This window comes from Eucalyptus grandis, chromosome 8 (assembly GCF_016545825.1).
Source record: "Eucalyptus grandis isolate ANBG69807.140 chromosome 8, ASM1654582v1, whole genome shotgun sequence".
NCBI lineage: Eukaryota > Viridiplantae > Streptophyta > Magnoliopsida > Myrtales > Myrtaceae > Eucalyptus > Eucalyptus grandis.
This window is the reverse complement of record NC_052619.1, coordinates 43,987,311-44,006,670: the sequence shown is the minus strand read 5'-3', so window position 1 is coordinate 44,006,670 and position 19,360 is coordinate 43,987,311. Positions and strand designations below refer to the sequence as shown.

At 41.6% G+C, this 19,360-nt stretch overlaps 1 long non-coding RNA gene across 1 annotated transcript; it reads left to right on the top strand.

The window, feature by feature from the left end:
- Positions 1-1,829: 1,829 nt before the first annotated feature.
- LOC120286748 lies at positions 1,830-5,789 on the top strand. The gene is made up of 3 exons (XR_005545452.1): positions 1,830-2,461; positions 2,663-2,915; positions 5,403-5,789. It is a non-coding gene; the product is annotated as an uncharacterized LOC120286748 (long non-coding RNA).
- Positions 5,790-19,360: the final 13,571 nt, after the last annotated feature.

Below are 19,360 nucleotides of genomic sequence, written 5' to 3'. Positions count from 1 at the left end.
GTTTCTTTTGTGAACTATTTTATATTGTGTGTCCATATATTATTCAATTTTTTCAAATAATATCTAAAATATAAAATGATAAGAGTTAAACTCTAATTTGCTAAAGTATACATACATATGTATCATTATTGGAAAGTTTCTAAGTATTTAATAATTTCTCAATATGATATTTAATTCTCACAAAATCAATTTATAGTAACTTTGAATGAAAAGTTAATTAATAGGTCAAGTAATTTACTTAGAGACCTAAATAGTAGGTTCCACTGCGTCTAATCTGTCGAAGCTCCGTGCTTCCTTCCACATTTCACGGGTTTGACTCCCTGTCTATTTGCAAAAACTTACATAGGCCTATTTGTGGACTCCCCGGGAGTTCACCTCTACATTAAATAAACAAATTGCTCAACATTTATGATTGATAACCCAAAATATAATAATTTTTTGAAATATCAATAACGGATATGCTTTAGTAGCAACCTATTCTCAAATAGGAATCACACGGTTTAAGTGTAAGGAAGCAAGATCATCCTACAAATACCTCTTTTTCCCTTTCAAATGTTTACCAAAGCTGGTTTCGTTGTTTTTGCAGGACTTCCAAAATTTGAAGTACATTATTTTCAATGATTGTGAGTCCCTAGTTTGCACGCCGGACATCGCGTGTACTCCAAATCTTGAGGAATTGGATATCAGTAATTGCACAAACTTGGTGGAAGTCCACGAGTCCATTGCATTTCATGACAAGTTACAAGTGTTGAATTTAATGGAGTGCTTTGAACTTAGTGTTTTTCCAAATTTGCTCAAGTCAAAAAAACTTCAAACTCTCAATATTAAAAAATGCACAAAGTTTGAAAGGTTCCCTGATATTCCACGTAAACTTGAAGATCTGAAAAATCTTCAGTTAGAAGGGACCAGTATTAAAGAACTTCCTGCATCAATAGAAAATCTGGTCTCTTTGGAGGGAATGTATATACAAGATTGCAAAAGCTTGGAACATCTTCCATCTTGCATTTATAAGTTACAAAACCTTAAACACTTGCAAGTAAGCTACTGCGTAAATTTAAACGAGTTTCCAAAGTACAAGGATTCGGCTGATCCGTGTATGAAGACCGGACTTTCAAATTTACACTGTTTAGACCTTACGGGATGCAATTTGTCTGAAGTAGAGTTTCTTGGGAATCTTTCTTGTTTTCCCATCTTGGTTGACTTAAATCTGACAGAGAACAATATTATTGCCCTTCCTACATCCATCAGTAAGCGTGGTCGTTTGTCTCAATTGGGCGTTGAAAACTGTCATCAATTACAAGAGATTCCTGAGCTTCCCCCATTTTTGAGTTATCTTTGGGCGGATAATTGCAAACTTCTACAAAAAAACGAAGGTTTCAACTCTATTCATCATTTTGTCCATAGAGGTTTGGCTGATACTCGTTACCCACTTGGCCAGGTTAGATTCTCTCTCTCTCTCTCTCTCACACACACACACACACACACACACACACACACAAACACACACGAACACACCCATATCGATATGAAGCATATGCTGGTTCCATTGGGTGCGCAATAGCAGAAAATGCAAGACTGAAGGCTTAAGAAAAACAAACAAATATGAAGTAGTTCTGCAAATGTATGCATATGCATGTACCGTAGGTGGCTCCTATCTATCAGAATGATTTCTATCACGTGAGACTTGTGTATTGATGCAAGCATGGATTAAATGGATCTTCTCATTTGGATAGTAATACTAACTTGGCTACTTTCTACCGGTCTATTTTTGTAACAGTATTGGTTTAGTGCGGAAGTCTTCTGTGGAGGAGAGATGCCACATTGATCCTTCCTATTGAAAAGGGTTCCTTATCTTTTAAGGCTTCAAAGGACTTATATGACAAATTTCTTGGAATAGCTCTCTCTTTCGTTGCTGATATTGGTCATCATGATTTTAAGATTGCTTTGTCTATTGATGGTAAACAGTGGAGCGACAGACCAATAGAGAGTTCCCATTCATTGGATTTGGATCATGTCGCGCTTCTGTATTTCAGACCCTCCCAGCTGTGGAGAGCAATTGATTTTGGTCAAATTGATCGAAATGATGTAGAGTTTGGGGTTACATTATGTGGTGAAAGTGTGAAAAAGTGGGGATCCCGAATAATATGCAAACATCTAAGGGACGATTTAAAGGCTAAACTTCAAGACAATCGGCTGATTGATCTAGCTTTACTCTACGAGGTTGGTCATGAATCAACCGATTCAGCAGCTGAGAGTTTACTTATGCACGAAGATAATTTGAGCAAAGCAATCGACAGAGGACTCCCAAGATTGTCAATTGAGCATCAAGAAACATTGTCAAATCTCCCTTGACGCGCGCGAATGAAGACTATGTGGACTTCTAAGTCGATTGATCATGGCATGTTTGCTCGCTGCTTTGGTTGCTAAAATGATGGGAATTTGCCAAGGGAGCAATTCGTAGGTGAGTAAACTCAGCTGGTCATGATTACAGGTCCTTTTTCCCTTTCCTTCTTGGTTCCTTCTCTTCATCTATTTTCTTGTAGTCTTTCTCTCTCCACCTTCTTTCTTTAGGTATTACACACAAGTATAATTTTTTTTTTTTTTTTTTGGTTAAATCCTCTTTTTCCCACCATGGGCAAACTTCGAACTTTACCGACGCCAGTTTCAGCATCAAGAACTGCTCATCTTCCATCAGACACCGGCGATCTCTGACAAATGTAGATCGCCACCTCCAGACGGAGGCAACGAACAGATAGAAGTTCGTCTTCCCAAAACAGAGTCCCCAGCGAACCGGCGGCGACAGAGGCCGGCAAGCTACAACTGCTGACTGGAGCCATGGAAATTGACGGCATATTTTTGGGTGAACGGTTCTGTCCTTTGAGGTTCTTGGCGTCATGCAGCTTGCTGTAGATCAGGTAACGCCTGGCACATCCGAATTGTATCAGTTGATATAATAGTCGAGATGGATATTGAAATTCGACTCGTATGGTGCTGCGATTGCGCAGGAACTTGAAAAATGTACGGTTGAATTGTTCGAGAGACGTCGACTGAGTGTTTCTTCGTAAATTTCGTCTGTGGATGCTTGGTATTGAATTCACTGGTGATCGACTTTACAAGCCAAAAAATCAGCGATAATCCCTAGAATGTATAGCCTTTTTGCCTTTTTTTTCCTGGTCAGGTGGCTATTGAAAGAAGTAGGTGAAGTCTAGGTTCAAAGGATAGACAAGTGGGGGAGAGCAAAACAATGCGAAGAGGGTGTACATGGGTTGGTTCAATCCCTTTTTTGGCCAAAAATTGAGCCAATCCAGGTGCCATAGGTTAGGAACTCCCTTGTGCGAACCCACGCATTGAAGTGGACAACCAGCCGGCAAAACCATGGAGGAATGAAGAAGTGAGATGGCAAGCCATTTTGACAGTCGAGTCTTTTTACCACTTGTTGACTTTGGCAACTAGGGAGAATTGAAAACCAAATTTACTTGGAGCGAGGGAGTAATAAGAACATCGGTTGTGCCCATGGATAACTAGTTAAGTGGTTATTTTCTTTCCCCCTGTGGACCGTGGATATAAGGAAAAGGAAACAATCACGAGAAACATAGAGTTTGCATAAGTCGTTCAGTAGAGTAGAGACAAAAGCACAAGACGCTAATTGTCAATTATGATTTCTGGGGCCTTTGCAACAGTTTAGGGTTCTCTGTTAGTCCCTATGTTCCACAGCCTTTATGAAGGAAAATGACCTAGAAGCTAAAACTCCTGAAAGCTTCTTGAATGTTTGAGAGAAACCTATATAACGAAATATATGCTTCTGAGGTACCAAAGACAGGACACACTAGAATGAGCAACATATAGTTTCTCAAATTAGTTGTTGTTTTTGCTTCAGTGTGGATAGAGCCATATCAGTTTAACAGATAGGTGGGATTTACATCTGAATTACGGGACGAATTTGTTGTACTAATCATTGTTTAGAAGTTTGTGACCGGTAAATTATACAGGACTATCCTAATTATATAGCTGTGAAACATGCATTCATTCCGTTAGTAGCTGCGCATTGATACTAAACATTTCTACTGCTGGACACTTCATGCTGGTTTCCTCTTGAATTGCTTGTATGCATGTATGCATGCTTGAGAATTTCTGACTCTTTTTCTCCTAACAAGTAACAAAACCTATTTGCTATTCTTATATAAGGCAAAGCTTGCTTTGGACAGCCTTGAACTTCCAGGTGTGTAAAAAACTAATTTTTAGTAACCACGTGCATTTCCAGAACAAATCAGTCTTAATTAGTGAATGATTTCAGATTTTACTCTCTGATTGAACTGCTGTGAGATTGTTGAGGATGGGCATCTTATTGTGGCACGAAGAAACTGGACTAATGAGACACGAAATGTATGGTTTATCATTACTTCTCCACCCCCTTGTATAAATTTGGCCAACAACACTTTGTTATTGTTCTAAATTGATACCCTCGAATTATCCACTTGTAGTAATTGTTGATCATTTTATGTTTCTCCCATAATTATTTCCTTATTTCTTTAATAGATGATAAAAGAATTATCAGAACAAATCTGTTAATAAGTGGATTTTTTCATGCATTATTAGGCTGTAAATTGTTTTTTTTTAATCATTATTCTTTCGTAAAATATGACCTCCGCTAACACCAGTAATAATCTGGCTTCATTATGCGCAACGTTTTACAAATTTCATTTACCATTGCGCTCTGTCTTGAACCATATTATGGTCTTTATCAGCTTTTGTGAAGTTCCTAACATTTTTTCCTCAGACCACGTGTTAGCTAGACTTCGGTATACTTAATTGGTATGAAAACGAACTGTGAGCATTGCATTGCCTTTTAAGATGTAAGAACCTGCTTCTTGGGCACATTTTTTTAACACAATGGCCACATCTACACAAATATTTTTAGCCTGGTCACCGGTAGAGATAATCTCTTATCTCATAGTCTATTTCTGTAATCATGTATAGTTATGTGGTGACAAAACGCTACTATCAATGACTTTGTGGACAGTAATAAATAGTTGGTGTGCCAAAAATAAAATAAAATTGGCCCTTATAATAACTAGTCGAGCATAATGAGGAAACAAAGGCACCTTCCTATAGGGATATATAAAAAATACTGTTAGAAAAGGTGGAGGTGGCCAAATCCAATAAGAAGTCTCTTTTTCATGTGAGATTCTCAGCAGCTTCGAGCAAGCAAAACTTGTTGATATCATGCAGTATATGCTTGGTCAACCTTTTATATACTCAATTAGATAACTTGTCGGAGAAAACATTTATCATGTAATGCATTTCCTAAATTTATGATGAAACAACACTAGGAGCAAATTTCTCTCTGGCAAAGCTCCGAAATTTGATATGCTTTCTTTATTTTTCTCCTTGTGCTTTCATAGGCAACAAGACATGCAGAGATGGATGCTCTTGATGTTCTTCCTTAATAGGCAGAGGACAAGATTTTTGGCTGCAAAAGTAGCAGAAAAGTTTTAAGTATGCTCCCTTTATGTGACATAAATGATTAGAGGACTCTTAACCACTTTTTGTTATAAATGAAGTATATCACGGCTGTGCAAATGATAACTTTGGAGGCTGTGGCTCGATACCGTCGTTGCAATCTAGTACCTCTGAGGCATGCATTAGGTCAGTTTCTAAACTAGCATTTGTTGCTGATTTTGTATCTACTTAGCTCCACTATGAAATTGTGACATAAGACAATTGACAACTCAAGCTTACTGGTTTATGATTCCTTATGTTGATTACTGATGGATGCGGTTTGGTAGTGATTCTGTTTGCTGTCGCACCTTGAATATTGCAACACATAATCATGAAATAGATAGTGGTTCATGGAACTAATTTTCCATCTTTTCTGTCCTTTTCCTAGTCTAAATTGGAAAGTGGAGTTTCCTGAAGTGTCAAGAAGTCAATTTATATGACCGACCAAAAAAAAAAAGAAGAAGTCGATTGATATTAATTCTTTCTATCCTCGCTACATTCTTTCTGACTGGTTAAACATTTCCTTTTCTTAATTTCCCCTAAAAAATTTACACTAGGAAGTGCCACAAGTTAAGCTAACATTAGTTTGTTCTTTCCTTTTCCTTTGGCCCCGGGTTGTTTATCTCTTCTTCTTCACTGGTTTTCACCGAAGTGAAATTCTTTGATGTCTTGATGTTATCAAGTTTAAATCGGAAATTATAGTATCTTCAGAGAAATATGATTTTTTTTTTTTAACTATGAGCAAATTATGCTTTCTAATATGCCGTGGGCAATGTATTTGATCTTCTTGCATACATGAGGGCAAGTACATGCAAAATTGTGGCGGATGGCTTGTGTTTCCAGTATGATTTTTCATCCGTTTGACGCTGCCATGATCTAACATTTCATGCTTGCTAAGCTTGTTCAGAATTCATCAATTTTTTTATTCATACTTTGTTGAGATGAAACTTAAAATCTAGAGAAATAGGATCTGTTTCAATGTGATCTGAACAGTGATGAAGTAGCTCTAGATTACAACATTGTCTTTCTGTTGAAGTATTAATTTTGAAAGAAGAAGCTGAAGTACAGGGGGCAAGAAGCATGAGACGTATCAAGCATATGCATCTAAACGAAAAGTTTAGTGGGAAAAAAAAATAAGCCATGAAAACTTTGACTTTTAGAGTTTGAAATACATAGCTATGATGCTCAAAAGTATTGTGGGAAACATGACCTAGTCATTACCTTTCTGACTACAACATCAAGCAAGGAGTCTCATCTGGCAGATAAAGGACCAGATTGCTCAATATCCTCTCTTAGGAGCTGAACAACTAGGCCAAATTACTGCATAGTTTCATGATAGAGAGAACAACATTGTCATAACGGTGAGCATGGTTCATATGCGATGTTTGGAAGATGCAGCTGATTGAAACCCACCCTAGCCAATACTAGTACATGAGTCATCCACAAATGTTCTCTCAATTAGATCACTGTTGCAAGATCTCTCTAAAGAGAAGTTGCCCATTCAAACTAAAAGCCTCTAAGTGATCCCTCTTACAGCATGTTGTTTGTTGTCCAGTGACATCCGGCTTATGTTAAATAGAAAACAATAGAATAACCCAAAGGCATCGTGAAAGTAAAAAATTTTAAGCCATAGTTACCCCCAAACACACTTTTATAACCCAACTAAGAACCACCCCCCTGTTATAGTTTGTCCTAAGATCTGCCCAATTATGCTTGATCTATATATTCTGCCAATTATCCCCTTTTATAATCTGTCTGAAGACGCAAGATCATGTAGAGAGACAGGTCCCCAAATCTGCTAGGAACCATACTTACGACGGATTTTCTGTCACCATCCCCCTGTTATAGTTTGTCCCAAGATCTGCCCAGTTATGCTTGATCTATGTGCTGCCAAGCACATATGACGTAGTAGCAAAAATTTGCTCGACGAGGTAAGAAACTGACAATAAACAGGCACAGACAGCTCCACACATCCTGTGCAGGAAGCGTGAATTCCTATGCGAGGTCTTGAGAACTGTTTATCCTTAAATTCAGCATCAGCTAAATTATGCATAGCTCTAACATCATACGACCTGCCAAAAGAAACAACAGCTACCATCTCAATCAAAAAGTAGGTGTAGAAAAGTTGACAAAAACATCCGAACCATCATCCAAATTTCCTCATTCATGATTCTTGCAGATATAGTTTGAAGGTTTATCCATGCCAGCTTCCTGAGGAGAAATTAGTACTACTTGGCAAGTTTTGTAGAGTAATTGGAGAAACCATGTGCAGGGATTGAGGAAACTTGTGGCCAAGTAATTCACAATGTCAATAACAAGATATAGAAAACCATTTGTGAGGCAAATTTAGATCAGGAGAAGATTAAATTAAGGCCCTGTTTGGTTGGGCATTTGGAAGGCACTTTGGGACTCTAAAGTCCCTTGGCCAAATGCAAACGCGTTTGGTTTGTTTTTTTGGGCAATTTTGGCAAAATGCAATGGCATCTCCAAGTGGCTCTAAGGGCCTTTAACCCAATGCATCTCTGGAGATACTTTGGGAAGTTGCATCTTCGGAATGCAAGTCCTGGTACTGTTCATCTTCTCGCACACCATTGCACGAAGAAGCCGATTGAGGCCGATGACCGCCGGCCAAGGGGTCGCGCACACCGGCAAGGCGTTGACGACTGCTGCTTGAGGGTCGCCCGACTCCAGCGACCATCGCCGGAGCCTAGCGATCGTCGCTAGACCTCAAGCGACACCTTGGTCGCGCAACCCAAGCGACTGATGGCCTGGGTCGCCGGGGTTGCGCAACCCCGGAGATCGTCCTGGGGGCCAAATCCAGCCATCCGGCCGCTAGATCCGGCGGTCCGGTGGCCGGACTTCAAAAAAAAAAATACAATTTTTTTTTGTTTTTTTAATTTAATAAAAGTCATTTACAAATGCAAATTTTACCAAACGGTATTTTGGCCAAAGTTGTTTCTCATACAAATTTTACCAAACGTTATTTGCATTTCAGTAAAACCCCATCCTCCCAAAGGTATTTACATTTTTGCAAATGCATTCCCCAAAAGTCTAACTAAACAGATCCTAAGAGCATCCAGAAGAGAGAGCTCTAGACAAATTGAATGTAGACATGGATAATCTGATTTTCCACAATATTGGTGAATAACTGAAATCAATATCCCATATCGCAAGTGTAACATAGAACCATCTAATAGAGATAAGGAGCATAGTCAGATCCGGTCTCCAGTCCATAAAGTCAAACTCGCAACAATGTGTGCCACCTAATGACCAAGAAAGCAACAACTACAAATGGAAGCACAATTCAAAGGCACCCATAGCTTTGGGCACACAATTCAATTGTATTTTATCCAGTGAATTTTGCAGACAAAGATGAGAAACGCAACCTGATTTGCAGCAAGAAGACTCCAACCTACAAGCAGAGAACTACACATTCCTTGCATCTCCTTTAATCCTTGGAAACAAAGATTAGAACCAAATCTATCCAGGTTCTCAAGCAGCTATAGACAATCCATATTAGAAGGATCCAATTTCAGCTGATGGCTCCTATCCACAAAGAAGATGATTCGGCAACTCAACGTGATTGCCTCCTATTTTCACTCACTCGACAAACTTGAATTCTTTGATTGTTGAATCCTACACCATCTTCACACGACACACTTAGCTGAAGAGATCACTCCATTCGACGGCTGAGTAAGTCCATACATTTCACACAAGCAATTTTTTTAATTAAAATAATCAGGGGGGAAACTTGAACCAGATATGTTGATGAACCTCAAGACATTCATACAAATTCAATCAGGACCTAAACCAATTCTATTATCGCAATAGACCACCCAGACACTACACTATCCGTGCCTTCAAAGGCAATAAAACAAATTAAATAAAATAGTTCGACAATTCCAATTAGAAGAAAAATGAACACAAACCACCCTTGTATAGCCGAAGAGAAAACGGTGCATTTAGAACAATAAGTTAAATTATCTGGCAGACAAATCATCTACAACAAATGGATCGTCCAAATATTGAAATATCATAAGAAATCAGAAGGAAAAGTAGAAACTTCCAGCTCGACTTTCCCATCAAGCAAGTATGATGTTCGTGGTCGAAAAAATAAAATAGAAATAATATAGATGTTGGTCATCTGGTCATTTGATAAGAATCAAAAGGGTAAATGGGAAGGTTTTTTTTTTTTTTTTTTTTTTCTAGTTGCAGCAAAAATAGAAACTTGCATAAAGAAGAAAACTGGACTCCATGCTCACCAAATGCGTGAAAACCTCAAACCAAGTTTTATCCCCTGCAGGAATATGGTCTACTAATTTAATTTGGCCCCACTAGATAACATACAAAATATGACAAACGGAAAGAAAGGAAGAAGGATCAATCAAGAGCGCGGTTCAGGAACAATGTCTCCTCCGAAAAGTACTCAGCAGAGGTTGTTAAGCAAAGACCCAACAAGAGAGGAATTGCACGCACACAATCAAAGACGCGGCCATGCACATCTAACAGAATGTTTGATGACAAATGCCCAGAAGGTGATCAAAGACTACTACTAGTTCATTATCTCAACCATAAAAATGGAAAAAAAAGATGGCGAAGCAGATCCTCAGTCCTTCAACAAGGGCATCCTCAAACGAACGCTTACATGAATCAAGAAGAAAAAGGACACTGCCAATCCATCGAATAATTAAAAAGTTTCAGAATAAGCCATGTAAAACAACAACGCAAAAGATCAACCGGCCGAGGAATCGATGGATGATATCAAAGGACGAGCTTAGACCAAATATATCCAATGACCATCGGCATCGTCCCAAAGAAGCCAAGCGCAAAACCCTCATGGGTCTCCGCAACACATGAGAAAACAAGTTTCTGCAACCAGATGCTTCGCAACAGACCGAGAAAGCAATCAGACCCATCAAACAATGGATCGGAAACAGAGACGAGAGAAGAGACCGATCTTCTCTGAAGAGGATTTTTCCAAGGCCCGTCACGAGAGAGAGAGAGAGGGTATGAGGATCATAGGAAGGACGACGACTGGCTATAATAGGAAGGAGACGCTTGTAGCGGTCATCTTTTTGCTCTTTTTAGGTCGAAGTAACGGTCATCTTTTTGGCGAGGGGTATTTTGAATTTTTGAGTTCGAAATATTGTTTTTGTAAACTACTGGGATTCACCCCAGTGGCCACCCTTCCAACATGGAAGGAAGGGGAGGTGAGGTTCAAATCCCCACTTTCTCAGGGGATGGGGTGGGGGACGCGTAAGTTTCAGGAGTGGGTTTCAACTCCCACGCCCGCAAGAGAGGCAAAAGTTTGAGAGTGAGTGTAGAGTAGGAATAGAGTAACCGACCAAAAAAAAAAAAAACTATATATGATATGCTAGATTATTAGTTTTAACTGACATTATCTTTTCACGTGAAATTAGTTGCCTCTTTCTAAAGAGGCTTTTTGAGAATTTTATATATTCTTACACAATATGTAATCAAATAATTAATAATAACTTTACTTATTATTTTATATAAATTTATTGATATTATGATATATTTTTAAATTAATATAAATAATTATTATTATGTTAAGTAGGAACTTTTCTTATCATACATAACATTCAATGTTGACTAAAAATCTTTTATCCTTATATAGGTGGATTTTCTGTGCAAAAAAAAAAAAAAAAAAAAAGCATGTAGCCATGAAAATATAAGCTAAGCAAACTCACTTGTCTTATTTCAATTAAGAAGACTAAGTAAGTACCCTATTGTTGCATGTATGTCAAATAGGTAAAGAAAATGGGAAATAAGTCACGTTAATGTACCATATGATAGATGTGCCAAAACTTGGTACGGGGATACTTAAGTGCCAAAATCGGAATAAAATGGATTAGTTAAGTGCTAACGGTGAGAAAATTCGACCAAAATGCCGATGTATCATTTCTCTGGCGAGATAAGTGTAAAACGACGTAGTTTTGCACGCTGACGTGAAAAGAAAAGTAAAGAACGATGTCATTTTACCTTGGATTTAAATTATTATTTATTACTATTAAATATAAATATTCTAATTTAATTAATATTTATATTAAAATTCAGAAAAAGACAAAACAACAGCGTTTTGATTCTTCGTTGCTAATTCAGCTCTCCAATGTGCCATGTAAGCAAGTTATATTATTAAAAAATTGTCATGTATGATTTTCAGCCACATTCGCCGGACTTAGCACTCAAGTGTCCTAATTTTTTAAAAAAGTGACACTTAAGTATACTTTTCTGAACTTTGGCCCTAAAGTGTCCTTCGAGCCAAGTTTTGGTACGCCAAGTGTATTTTTGCCGTCGGTCTTTTGTATCATAAAATCTAGAACGAAACAACAAAACAGAAGGAGCATGAACACGAATAATGTGCATGACCACGACAAAGTTACAAAGAGCCAATGCGAAAATGAAGAAATTAAGGGTGCGTTTGGTAACGCTTCGGTCCCGAGAACAATTTTTTATCGAAATGATTCTTTTTATTATGTTTCTAAGAACAATTTCTAAGCATTTTAAAACGTTTGGTAACTATCCAAAATTTTTATTCCCATAATAAAATTGCGTTTGGTACCGTTTTGAAAATTTCTAATCCAAATAATTTTTTAATACTTTTAATAATTTTTTTCTTCTTTTCTCTCTCTTCTTCTTCTTCTTCTTCTTCTTCTTCTTCTTCTTCTTCTTCTTCAATGTCCGTCGGTCGCTAGCCTTGGGATGACCAAGGTGGCTAGACGAGGGTCGGTGACCTCGCTGGAGTGTCGTTGGCCCTTGGTGAGGCCGCGCCACATCAGCCGAGCCGAGCCAAGTCGACAACTAAGCGGGGCTCGGTCGAGCTTGCCCAGCCGCCGGTGGGGCTTGACCTCGCTAGGCCACCGCGAGTTCGGCCTCGCCTTGGCCGGGTGACCCCGACCTCATGGTGGCCCGACGAGGTCAAGCGCGGCCGAGTTGGGCTAAGCCTCACTTGGCCAAGTGAGGCTCGCTGGTGGCGGGGGAGGCCCGAGCAAGGCTTGCCCGGCCATCGGCGAGGCGAGCCTTGGCAAACTCGCTAAGCCTCGTCGGACCTTGCCCAACCAGTTGCTAGCGACCGGGCGACAATGGGCGGGGGACGGCGGGGGCGGCAGCAGCGGCATACGGCAATGGCAATGACGTCAGGTTGAAGAACAAGAGTGAGGGAAGAAGAAGAAGAAGAAGAAATAAGAGAAAAAAAAAAAGAAATAGGTTGGCTTGATTTTAGAATTGTTCTTGAGAATAAAGAATTAACATTTTTCTACTTCTCGATTCTATTCCAAATATACTTCTAGGAACAAGAAAATTGAAATTTGTCCTCAAAAAAATTTTACTAAACGGATTTCTGTTCTAAATCTACTTCGGGAACAAAAGAACATAATTTTCATTGTTTGGCCAATTGCCAAACAAGCCCTAAGTGTCTACAACAAGCCAGAAACTTCTAAAATTAGATTGAGACCATTCCTTGACAACCACCCATACAGTACACAAATCATTTGATTAATGAAAACATTTCACCAAAGATTCAGTACAAAAAGAAAAAATGTCCTTTTATTTTATCATAAACGCAAGAAAATCCTCCCGTCGCCGAGCGCACCCCCGAGCGGCTCGTCGTCGTCTACTGAGCTCCGTCGTCGAGCGCGCCCTAGGGTCTCACCCTTGGTCGTGCTGGTGGGTCGAGCTAGCGCTGGTGGGTCAAGCTTCTCCCGAGCGCGCTCCTCCCGTCGTCGAGCGCTCCCGACTGTTTCGCCGTCGGCCGCTGAACTTCGCCCTCGAGTGCCGTTGCCGAGCACCCCTAGGGTTTGCCCTTAGCCGCTGAGCGAAATTCTGTTGCCAAGTGCTCCTCTCAACGTTGAGCGGTCCCTAGGAGGTTCACCCTCGACCGTCAAGCTTCGTCGCTGAGCACTCCTCAGGGCTCCGCCCTCGCCCACACTGCTCTTGGGGACCTCGTGCAACCCCTGCCATCGTTGTCGGACTCCCCACTCGCATCAGAACTGAACCCCATAGCAGGACGACACCTCTGCCACTGTGCCGGCCGTCTTTTGCCGTCGCTGGACTCCTCCCTCTCCTCCCTCACTGGTGCACTGCCTTGGTAGGTTTGGACCGTAATGTGTGAGGTCAGGTAGGGTTTTTCTTCATTTGTTGCTGCTGTGATTGCGATTTATCTACTGCGATGGCATCCAAGTCGGGTTTGGCCCACAATGCTGGGAAAGGGCCTAGTGCTCCTAGCCCACCTCCTCCCGTTCATGGCCATTTGCCTCAAGTTGGTACATGGAAGGAGGATTCGAGACGTGCTACTTCGTCTCTAGTTGTTTTGAGCGATGATCCTCAAGTGGCTCGGTCTCCTCGTGCTCCTGCTGGGCCTTGAGGTAGAAGCCGATGTAAGTCTAGCTCTAAGTGCCCTCAGCCTAGGAAGGAGTCCAAGAACCCGAATGCTCGTGCTTGGGCCAGCGTAGCCAAGGTTGCTGCAAAGGGCTATGATCCGGAGTTTTTTCCTCTTTCATATGTCAATAACAAATCGGTGGTTGAGTTATCTCGATGATATACTTGAGGCCGCTAATCCTAAGCTGCAAAAGTGCCTTGTGGGTTACTTTATTGGCAGGAGATTACTGTTCAAAGTAACTGAATTGGCCCTCAAAAACATGTGGGGACCGAATCTGGTGGAGGTAATGTCTAATGGACAGAGCTTCTTCTTTTTCCATGTACTTGATGGAGATTTTCGCAGAAAGGTCCTAGAAGGGGGGCTTATCACGATTGCTAGAGTGCCCTTAGTTTTGCAGCAATGGCAACCTACATTGGAGTTAAAGAAAGATAGCCATTTGATTGTGCCTGTATGGATTACGCTAAGGAACCTTCCTCTTGCCTTCTAGTCTTCGCAAGGGATCAGCAAGGTGGCTAGCGCAGTTGGCAAGCCGTTGTATGTGGACTTACGCACTGAGTAGATGAAGATGTTGGCTTTTGCCAGGGTCTGTGTTGAAATTTCAGCGAAGCAGCCCAGTTGTGATGCTATAGAAATTGTTCACAATGGTGAATCATGCTTAGTGGGAGTGGAGTATGAATGGAGACCTACTGCATGTTTAGGGTGTGGCATCTTCGGCCACAAATGTGCCCCCACCCCTGTTCATCATTCTGCTGCAGGGGATGCTCAGCAAGCTCCGATCGTTGCTTCCCCTGTTCCCCAAGGTACGCCTTTGGCCCCAGCTCCTCCTATTTTGAAAGCCTCTGCAGAAGTTGAAGGCCAACGAAGGTAGGCTTAGCAAGAGCAAACTGATTCCACCCCTCCTGTTGCGTCATGTCTACCTGCTGATGATTCTGGGTTGGAGAATGGACCTTAGCAGGCTGAGACAAGGTGGAATCTTGTTAAAGGGAAGAAGAAGAAGGACCCTCATCATAGGGAAATCTCCTTGGGAAATCTCCTTGGCACTTCTGATTAGCTCGGTGGATGCGGATCACACAAACAGGAAGAAGGCAGCTGCAGTACACAGGAGTTTACCTTCTACTTCAACTCACAATGCCCAAAGAGGATTACGAATTATATCAAGGACGGAAGCACATGCCCCCTCAGCCGAAGAGGAGCCGATCAATCCCGTTGAAGATTCGATAGAGCCGGTGAGCCCTGGGGAGGAGTCGGATGGATCGACAAATCAGATTGCCAGCTAAGATGACCCGCTATCCCCATGTCTGTCTCAGAAAGCTCCTCTTGGTGCTACGGGTGTGAAGTCTGTCCAAGACAAGTGGATCTAGTTCCTGATCCACCACCTCGCTCATTTTGGCCTGCTTCGCCTTCCAATCGACGCAAGCTACCGACGAGGAGGTAATCCTGTTTCACTCTCATTGTATATATGTATATATGTATATATGTTGTAGGAATGTGAGGGGCCTTGTTAACCCCACCAGACAGGCTGAGGTTCGAAGCTTGGTTATCTCAAACTAGTTGTGTTTGATTGGTGTATTCGAAACGGAGGTTCCACAAAATGACTTCAATTCCATCTCTAGGATCTTGTAGAGAGATTGGTCTTGGATCTCAAACTATGAGTTCTCCCCTAGGGGTAGGATTTGGGTTGGATGGGACCCGGCTTGGGTTAGCTTTGAAGCTCTCTCTATTTCAACTCAAGCGGTGCATGGGAACCTTAAATGGTTGGACTTTGGAGTGGCTTGCTGCGTGTCAGTGGTTTATGGCGAGCACACGTTCACGCTCAGGAGAGCTCTGTGGGAGGATCTTGTTCTTAGAAGCATTACTTTGCAAAACTTGGCTTGGCTTGTGATGGGAGACTTTAATGCAATTAAAGACCCATTTGACCGGGTCGGTAGATCCGATGCTTAGATACTGTGTTTTAACGAGTTTGGATAGTGCTTGGCACAGGCGGAACTCAAAGACCTCAGGTATGTAGGATTCAGATACACTTGGACAACTTCAGTGGGCTTTGTCAGAAAGGCAAGAAAGATCGATAGAGTTATAGTGAATTGTAAATGGAGCCATGAATTATCATACTTCAAAGCTGCCTTCCTAGCACCGGATATATCTGATCACACTCCTATGGTGGTCAAGGTGCTTAACCTGATTCCTCAGAGGAAGCCGTTCAAGTTTTATGACTTCTAGATGAAGCATCCAGAGTTCAATGCTATTGTTTCTCAAGTTTGGGAGGCCCCTGTGGAAGGAGTTCCTATGTTTAGATTTGTATGTAAACTGAAGGCTCTCAAACAATGACTTAAGACTCTTAATAGAATTTCCTTCTCTAACATCTCAGTCAAAATGTCGGAGGCAAGGGCGGCCATAAAGACCACACAAGCCTGCTTCTGCTCATCTGGCTGAGCTGGAAAAGGAACATCGACGTGTCTTTGCTAGGCTAAGGTCCATGGAGGAGTATTTCTTAAAGCAGAAGTTGAGAGTCAGGTGGCTTAAAGAGGGAGACCGCAATACTAAGTTCTTCCATCAGTATGTCAAAAAGAGACAGTTGAGGAATAAAGTCCTTTCTATCCAGGATTCGGAGGGGAACCTTATCTCTGATTCGCAACGGGTCGAGCAATGCTTTCTTCAGTACTTCCAAGACCTCTTGGCGTCGCAAGCTCAGCTGGATAGAACTTTGGTGGAGGAGATTCGCAAAGTCATCTAGCATCCTCTCTTGGTTAATCAGGTTAGTTTCCTAGCTTGTCCGGTTACGGAGTTGGAGATCCGGGATACTTTATTCTCTCTAGCTAGGGGTAAGGCACTAGGATCGGATGGCTTCACGGTTAAAGAAAACTGGGAGACGGTAGGGCACATGGTTACTGCAGCAGTGTTGGACTCCTTCTCCACCGGGAGACTCCTAAGGGACATCAATAACACCATTTTGGTGTTAAGTGCCAAAAGTGCTGAATGCGTCTTCCGTTGAGGATTATAGGCTCATTGCCTGTTGCAACACTATCTACAAGTGTATTACCAAAGTGTTAGCCAACCTGGTAGCAGCAATTTTAAAGGACGTCATTAGCCTTTTTTAGAACACGTTTGTGAAGGGCAAGAGAATCAAAGATAATATATTATTGGTCCAAGAGCTCTTTTCCGGCTTCCATCTTCAACCGTACCTGCCTAAGTGTGCAATCAAGGTGGACTTTAGAAAAGCTTATGACATGGTCGATTGGGGGTTCCTTGGGAGAGCCTTCTTGGCTTTTGGTTTCCTCGAGTTTATAACTCGGCTGATTATGACATGTGTTCACACTCCTAAGTTCTCGATTGCTTTGAATGGGGAGCTTCATGGATTCTTCGCGAGTGGTCGTGGACTTCGTCAAGGTGATCCTATTTCTCCCTATTTATTTACCTTAGTGATGGAAGTCCTATTAAGGATCTTATATAGATGCTCTTTGAAGTTGGAGTTTAAGTTCTTCTGGAGATGCAAGCCCACGAGCCTTTCGCATCTTTTCTTTGCGGATGACGTCTTTTTGTTTTCGGAGGCTGATTTGCCCACTATAGTTATTCTTAAAGAAAGCCTTCAAACCTTCTCTACTTGGAGTGACTTGTTCCCAAATCCAAATAAGAGTGAAATCTTCCTTGCTGGAGGCACACCATCCTTAAGAAACCAGATTATCTCTGAGTTGGGTTTTCATGAAAGTAACTTGCTGGCTCGCTATTTGGGGGTTCCTATCATTACATCGAGGCTCACTAAGGCTGATTGTTGCACTCTCATCAACTACATCACGGCGAGGGTTCAGTCTTGGACTCATCGCTTCCTTTCTCTAGCTGGGCAGTTGTAACTCATCAGGTCAGTTCTTCAACTATCCAAGCCTATTGGGCGAGTGTTTTTGTTTTACCTGTAGCTGTTCTAGATCAGATTGAGAAAATCCTTAGACAATTCATTTGGAAAGGCTCAGAGCTAGGTATAGGGGGTGCTAAGGTTCCTTGGGAGGATGTATGCCTTCCAAAGAAGGAAGGAGGGCTTGGTATTAGGAGACTTAAAGATTGCAACAAGGCTGCCATGTTGAAACATATATGGCTCTTATTCTCAGACAAAGAAGCTCTGTGGTGCAAGTGGGTTCATTCCACGTTTTTAAAGGACATGAACTTTTGGGTCGCTAGGAAGCCAACCTGTTGTTCCTGGGCTTGGAAGAAGCTTCTAAGTCTCAAGAGCGAATTTCGAAACTTCTTCTTTTGGAGGATTGGGGATGGCCGCTCCTGTGGCACCCCGAACCCCCCCTTGGGTCGCCATAGGCACCAAACGTTACACCTAATTACATCTCTTAGAACAAGCGTCGTAAATCATAGACATTTTTTTTTTTTTGAAAACGGTCCCAGCGCGACTCATTAGCGGAAGCAAAATATAACATCGCCATCTCTCCCTCCATCAACCATGATACAATTGCACACCACTAAACATCATAATAAAAGACAAAGCCATGACACTTTATTTACATATTTTCAAGATGGGTTTCCTTGGGTCGGTACATCAAAAGAAACGCCATTACATGAAACCACACTCGGCCTAAACCCCAAAAAGAAACAGTTGACCCACTACGACTCACGTGCAAGATCCCCCATCACTAGTGTCGGCTAACCATCCCAAAAAGTTTTAGCTCCTACTTGTCATGCACGGGCCCTCACACCCATCTCGGTGCATCAGGCGGTGGCAGCGGCAACATCCCACGCATCGCTCCGTCTCGACGAACATGGACGGATATGAACTCCTGGATGATAGGGCCCCCAGCCAGGCCCACGTCATACATCACTAAGGCGCGAACTCGAATAAATGTCAGTCCGGGAATGGTGGGACAGTCGATCTCCACACACTCGACCTCTACATCGGAAGGAAGACCATAAAAGACGCCCCGCGTGACAGTAAGGAGCGGCATCCTGCTAATCTGAAATGTTGGTCCCCGAAGGGGTGAGTACAACAACTCAGCAAGTAAAGGACCAATAAACCACACAATGCATCATGCCATGCAATCATCACAATCATAGTATCACATGTCATACAGGCATCCATGCACAACATACCATGGCATCATGCACATGTCATCATACCTCATATACCATCATCATCCTATAGACATCAACATCATATCATATACTTACCATCATTATGTCACACATGGCATCGTCCTTACCATGCATCCATGCATATAACATCATCACCATATCACATGTACCATCATCATGTCATGCATCCATGCATGTAACATCATCATCATATCACATGTACCATCATTATTGCCATGCGTCCATGCATGTAACATCATCATCATATCACATGTACCATCATCATTGCCATGCATCCATGCATATATCCGCATCATCATGTCATGCATATATCATCATGCATCATATCATGCATATATCATCATGCACAATTCAATTACAATTTTTATCTTGGACCGC